Below are 6,000 nucleotides of genomic sequence, written 5' to 3' on the forward strand. Positions count from 1 at the left end.
CTTTTTCATTGAAGAGACAACCTTTGTGCTTACCCTTCCTCGTTTCCCAGGTGCTTGTCTGTGAGCACAAGGACCTCGTGTCTTCTACACAGGAATATATAGTTAATATTCCAAGATCAGCAAGGTGATCCTGTTAGCCATGGAAGAGGATTGTCTAGTTAAGGGAATGGCCTGATTCCTTTAGAGTGAGTTATCCTTGTGAAATTCTCTAGGATGACAGCAAGGTTTGCAAAGAGCAAGACATCCATTCACTTGTCGGTAGATGGCAGTAAAGAGAAGGGATAGGGTAGTACAACTCGCTGTGCGTTTCTAAAGAACTGGCACTTTACTGGACGAAGAAGATGCATGGTTTGGAACTGACTGTGAAGTATTGGACGTTGGATGCCTAAGGACTACACCTGTAAACAGGTAATTATATGCAAACTTTGTGCTCTCTTCCTCCATCCCTATGCCTTGATGTGTGATAATATGTGGCTGGACTAAATCCTTACTGTGTCCTAGAACCTTCACATACATTTTCTCAAGACCAACCTTTTAGAAGGATATAGTTGTCATCTTACCATTTTAAAGGTGAAGATACATTGCAACTTTGAGAAATAAAGCAACTTGCCTAAGATGCTACAATTGTTCTTGTTGTTTTTGTTGTTGTTGTTTATGATAGTGAACTGATCCAGCAGAAGATGCTGCCTGGGTTGATAACCTCCATCAAGAATGCTAGTAGTATGAAATGTATGCTACTAGCTGCCATGTGGGCACCATTCCTTAATGTGGGGTCATTTGTAACTAGACTGACGCCTGTCTCATCACTGACTGTTGAACTCTGCTGTTTTCTGTGGGTTGTTTAGAGGGCTCACTAAATTACATCAGGCCTCCTGTAGAATGGCTGCATGGTTACCAATGTATTATTTCCTGACACCTACTTCTAATTTGAGTACCTCTAGAGAATCAAGTTTCCAGCATGTTCTAGTGTTATCCAAGTGCCTAGAAAAATGCCAGGCAGGTACAGGGTTGATTAATGTTTAATTTAAACCCAGTTCAAGTTGAGATGTGGCACTGGAGATGTACATTAGTAGGTGCTTGCCTAATGCTTGAGGCCCCATGTTCAATCCTGCAGAAGAAAGATGTCAACACTTACTCATTCATTCAATAAATATTTAATGACTCACACGCTGTATGAGGCACTGGAAAAATACAAACAAATGATGTCTTCTTGTCTCCATAAGATACTTTAACCCCAGCAGAGGCAGGAGGATCTCTGAGTCCCAGGACAGCCTGATCTACACAGTGAGTTCCAGCCTGGCCAGGGCTGCACAGTGAGACCCTATCTCAAAAAGGGGGGGGGGACCTTTTGGTAACTGCAACTCTAGTCCTTGGGACTCCTGGAGTAGGTTTTTTGTTTGTTTGTTGTCTTAAAACTCCAGCTACACACACACACACACACACACACACACACACTTTCTTTACACTTACTCTCTGAAAAACATATCACATTGTTTGAAATGTTTTAACCTTTATCAAATATGCATTGTTAGAAATGCTTTAAGGCACTGTAAAAATGTTTACACTATATATATACTCTAAGGTGTATTGAAATTTGTGTCTCCATGGAGGGCTTTCTCCATTGAGGGCTTTCTCCATGCAGGTGTTGAGTTGATGGTAAAAGGCAAAGCGTATATAACCATTTTGCACCAACATTAGCTAATGTTGCTGCTTAAAAAAGCTAAAAAATGAAATCTCTTACGTGTGTGTTGTATGTGTATTATTGTTTGGCCTATATGTACGTCTGTGCACTATGTTTATGCCTAGTGCTTATGGAGGCCAGAAGAGAGTGCTACACTTCCTGGAAATGGAGTTACAGATGGTTGTCAAGTGCTGTGTGGGTCCTGGGAACTGAACCCAGGTCCTCTGGAAGAGCAGCAAGTACTCTTAGCCACCGAGCCATCTCTCCAGCCCTTTCCTATTGTGTTAAAACTTTCTGTGTTTTCCAATATCTGCATGGGGTTTAGATTAATAAAATTCTAATATCTCTTGCTGCTACTCATGAGGCTTTAAAAAAAATATGCTCCTCTCCTAGAGCAATCTAAGAGAAATCAATTTGCTATTTTGAGAAATCTTTTATTAATTAACAATAGGAATGATTTTTCATAATCTACTCCTAACACCTGTCAAACAAGTTCTGTGCCTGCATATGAAGATTAATTACCTTTACAAGATTCTGTATGCTTGTTTGTGATGTTGGGAGTTGACCCTGGGGTCTTGCCTGTGCTAGGCAAGCATTCTACTACTGATCTATATCCCCAATCCTCTTTCCAAGGTTAAAAAATAAGCATCAGATTTCTCAAAAGTAAGAATTGTTCAATTCTAGGATGTAGCTCAGTTGGTATAGTACTTGCCTAGCATGCACAAGGACCTGGGTTGGATTCACAACACCACAAAAATTAGGCATGGTAGCATATGCCTAAAATCCCAGGACTCAGGAGGTAGAGGTAAAAGAACCAGAAGTTCAAGGTCGTCCTTGGCTACATAGAGAGTTGGAAGCCATCCTGGGCTACATGTGGCCTTTTCTCAAAAAGCTTGTTCAGAATTCTGATCTATAATGTAAGTACAAACAAAACCACTAAACTGGTAAGTTCTAATCAACACACTAAACTCTATGAGTCAATGATGGATTTACCACTGTTCACATGATGAAGAGGAAGTCCGTAGCTATAGTATGCATTGCTTTGAGATTGCTCATTGAAACTACTACCTGACCTGGGTGACTCAATTCTCCCAAATGTTCCCTCTTGAAAGGACTGAAAATTCTTCCTTTATACAGCATGGTTCAAAGTCATTGCCTTTCATTACACCTAATACTACCCACAAGACCAAGAGAGAAGAACTCCTGCCCCCTCATTTTAGAGGGTCCTATACAGACATATGCACAGACAGTTTTTTATGTGTCTTAGTTTGCTTTCTATTACTCTGATAAAGGCCATGACCAAAAGGGACTTGGGGAAAAAAGGGTTCATTTGGCTTATATTTCCACTTTATAGTTCATCTCTGGTGATATTCAGAGCAGGAACTGAGGATACTGGAGGCAGGAACCAAAGCAGAGGCCATAGAGGAGTGCTGCTTACCGGCTTGCTCCCTATGGCTTGCTCAGCCTGCTTTGTTGTCTGACCCAGGACCACCAGCCCAGGTGGCACTGCCCACAGTGGGCTGGGTCCTCCCACATCAATCATTAATCAAGAATAGGCCCCACAGACCCACCTACAGGCTATTGAATGGAGGTATTTTTCAACCGCGGTTCCTCTTCCCAGATAACTCTGGCTTGCATGGAGTTGACACAAAACAGACTGGACATTAAGGAGCAGATAAGAACATCACTGGCACAGCACAAATGGAGTCCTGAACATCATCTCCTGTGACAAACAGCATTAGGCCCTATGGAAACACTTTAGGTCTCTTGCCCCATGTTCTGGAAACAAAAGGCAGCTGTGCTGGAATACTGTGGTGATCTATAGGTTATCCTCTGCTCCTGTCTGTAACTGACAACACTTTTCAAAAATGCAAGAGGGGGCTGAAGAGTTTGCTCAGTGGTTAGGAGCACTTGTTGCTCATATGGAGGACCCAGGTTCGATTTCTGCAACTCACATGTTTCACAGCCATCTGTGACTCCAGGTCCACATGTGGTGCACATGCATATACTCAGGAAAAACACACATAAAATAAAAGGACTCAATCTAATTTTTAAAGTGCTGGGAATAGTTGACTAGCAAAACTACTCAAGTAAGAGAAAGGAGGATTTGTGAACTTTCAAACACCTTTCTCACATCAGATGAACTCGGGAGGGTCTTGCACAGCTAACTGTTTTCAGTTAGCTGAGTGTCTAATCTCTCTTCTCTCTTGTGATTTTGGAGACACTTCTTAGTGCAGTCTTCACACAGTGCATTGTGGCTGGGGAACATGTCTGCAACACTAACCACTTACATCCCTGCTGAGTTCCTATATATGCAAGTTTATATGGAACATGGTAAAGCATGAGATTGATCTCTACTGAAGGACAATGACCAGTCTTTTCAAAACAGATTTGTGTTGTTTTTCTTTTTTAATAGAATATGCCAGGCATGGTGACTCATGCCTTAATAATCCTAGAACTAGGGAGCCAGAGGAAGACAAATCTCCTCTTCCTTTAAAAAGATTTTATTTATTTATTTATTTGAGTGTTTGTGTTGAGAACAAGCCGTGCTGTGTATCTGTACCTGACCTGGAAGTTGCTATAGAGAACAAGCTTGTCTCAAACTTGTGGTGATCCCCTTGCCTTTAGCTCCCAAATGCTAGAAGATAGAACTGGTGTGCTCTACCATGGACAGCAGGATACTATCCTCTCATAACTGTACTGGAAGGCTTGCTGGCTCTCTCCTAAAGCCTACAGGAGGGATCATACATGAGGGGCTAACTACTTGCCAATAGAAGATGCTTCAGAATGAAACCCACCTTGCTGGTGTCTTGAGCTTGAACTGTCTAGTGCCTAGAACTGTGAGAAACTAGTATCTGCAATTGAATCCCTGGTCTTTTATTATGGCAGCCCCTGATAAGTGCTTTAATATAGTATGTAATGCATGTTGTAGCTGGAGTTTTCTCTAGTCCTGCCTGGGCCTGCAGCCACTCAGACCCAAATAAACACACAGAGGCTTATATTAATTATAAACTGTGTGGCCTAATGGCTCAGGCTTCTTGCTAGCTAGATCTTACATCTTAAATTAACCCATTTCTATAAATCTATACCTTGCCATGTGGCTCGTGGCTTACTGGTATCTTTACATCTTGCTTCTCCTGGTGGTGGCTGGCAGCTTCTGACTCAGCCTTCCTGTTCCCAGAATTCTCCTCTCTGCTTGTCCCACCTATACTATCCTTCCTGCCTGGCTACTGGCCAATCAGCATTTTATTTATCAACCAAACCAGAGCAACACATTCACAACATACAGAGCAATATTCACAGCAACATATGTCATATTAAACATCACTGTAACTCCCTTCCTCCCTCCTTCCTCCCTCCCTTCCTCCGTCTCTTCCTCCCTCCCTCCCTTCCTCCTTTCCTCCCTCCCTTCCTTCTTTCCTTCCTTCCTTCCTTTCTCCCTCCCTCTGTCTCTTCCTTCCTTCTTTCCTTCTTTCCTTCCTTCCTTCCTTCCTTCCTTCCTTCCTTCCTTTCCGAATACTGTCCTTGAATGTGATTCCCCTGCTTTTATCTCCTAGGTCCTGGGATCACAGGTGTACACCACAATGCCAGATTTGGGTGATACTGGGGATCAAACCCAGGATCTCGTGCTTGGTAGGTAAACACTCCAACTCACTACATCCCAGCCTACTATTTCTGGTTTTTAGAAAAGAATTAATTTCATGTGTATGGGTGTTTTGCCTGCATGTATATCTGTGTAAAACTGTGTGCAGTGCCTGCAGAGGCCAGAAGAGAATATCAGATCCCAGGAACTGGAATTACAGTTGTGAGCTGCTGTGCAGATGCTGGGAATCCAACCCAGGTCCCCTGGAAGAGCATCTATTGCTCTTAACTATTGAGCCATCTCTCCAGTCCTGCAGCCCATCACTTCTGAATCTACATAGTACTTGAAGTTATTTAATTAGAAATTTCAATTGTTTCTATAGTGGGCCAAATATTTTCTTCAAATTAAAATAATTTCAAAACTTTACTTCAAAATAAAATGATTTCAAAATTATACTTAAGAACCATAATTACACAAGATTTCTCAACTATCATCATCAATAAGCAATGACTGTTGTGAAAAAAATCATATAATTTTATTATTGTAATACAAATAGTGTGGTGGTACACACCTTTAATTCCAGCACTCAGAGGCAGAGGTGGGCTGATCTCTGTGAGTTCAAGGCCAGCCTGGTCTACAAAGTGAGCTCCAAGACTGCCAGGGCTACATAGAGAAACCCTGTTTTAAAAAAAAGCCTAATACTTATTTTCTTGATATAAAGGCAAAATCTTTTACA

The sequence above is a fragment of the Peromyscus eremicus genome, chromosome 2 (genome assembly GCF_949786415.1).
Source record: "Peromyscus eremicus chromosome 2, PerEre_H2_v1, whole genome shotgun sequence".
NCBI classification, from domain to species: Eukaryota; Metazoa; Chordata; class Mammalia; order Rodentia; family Cricetidae; genus Peromyscus; species Peromyscus eremicus.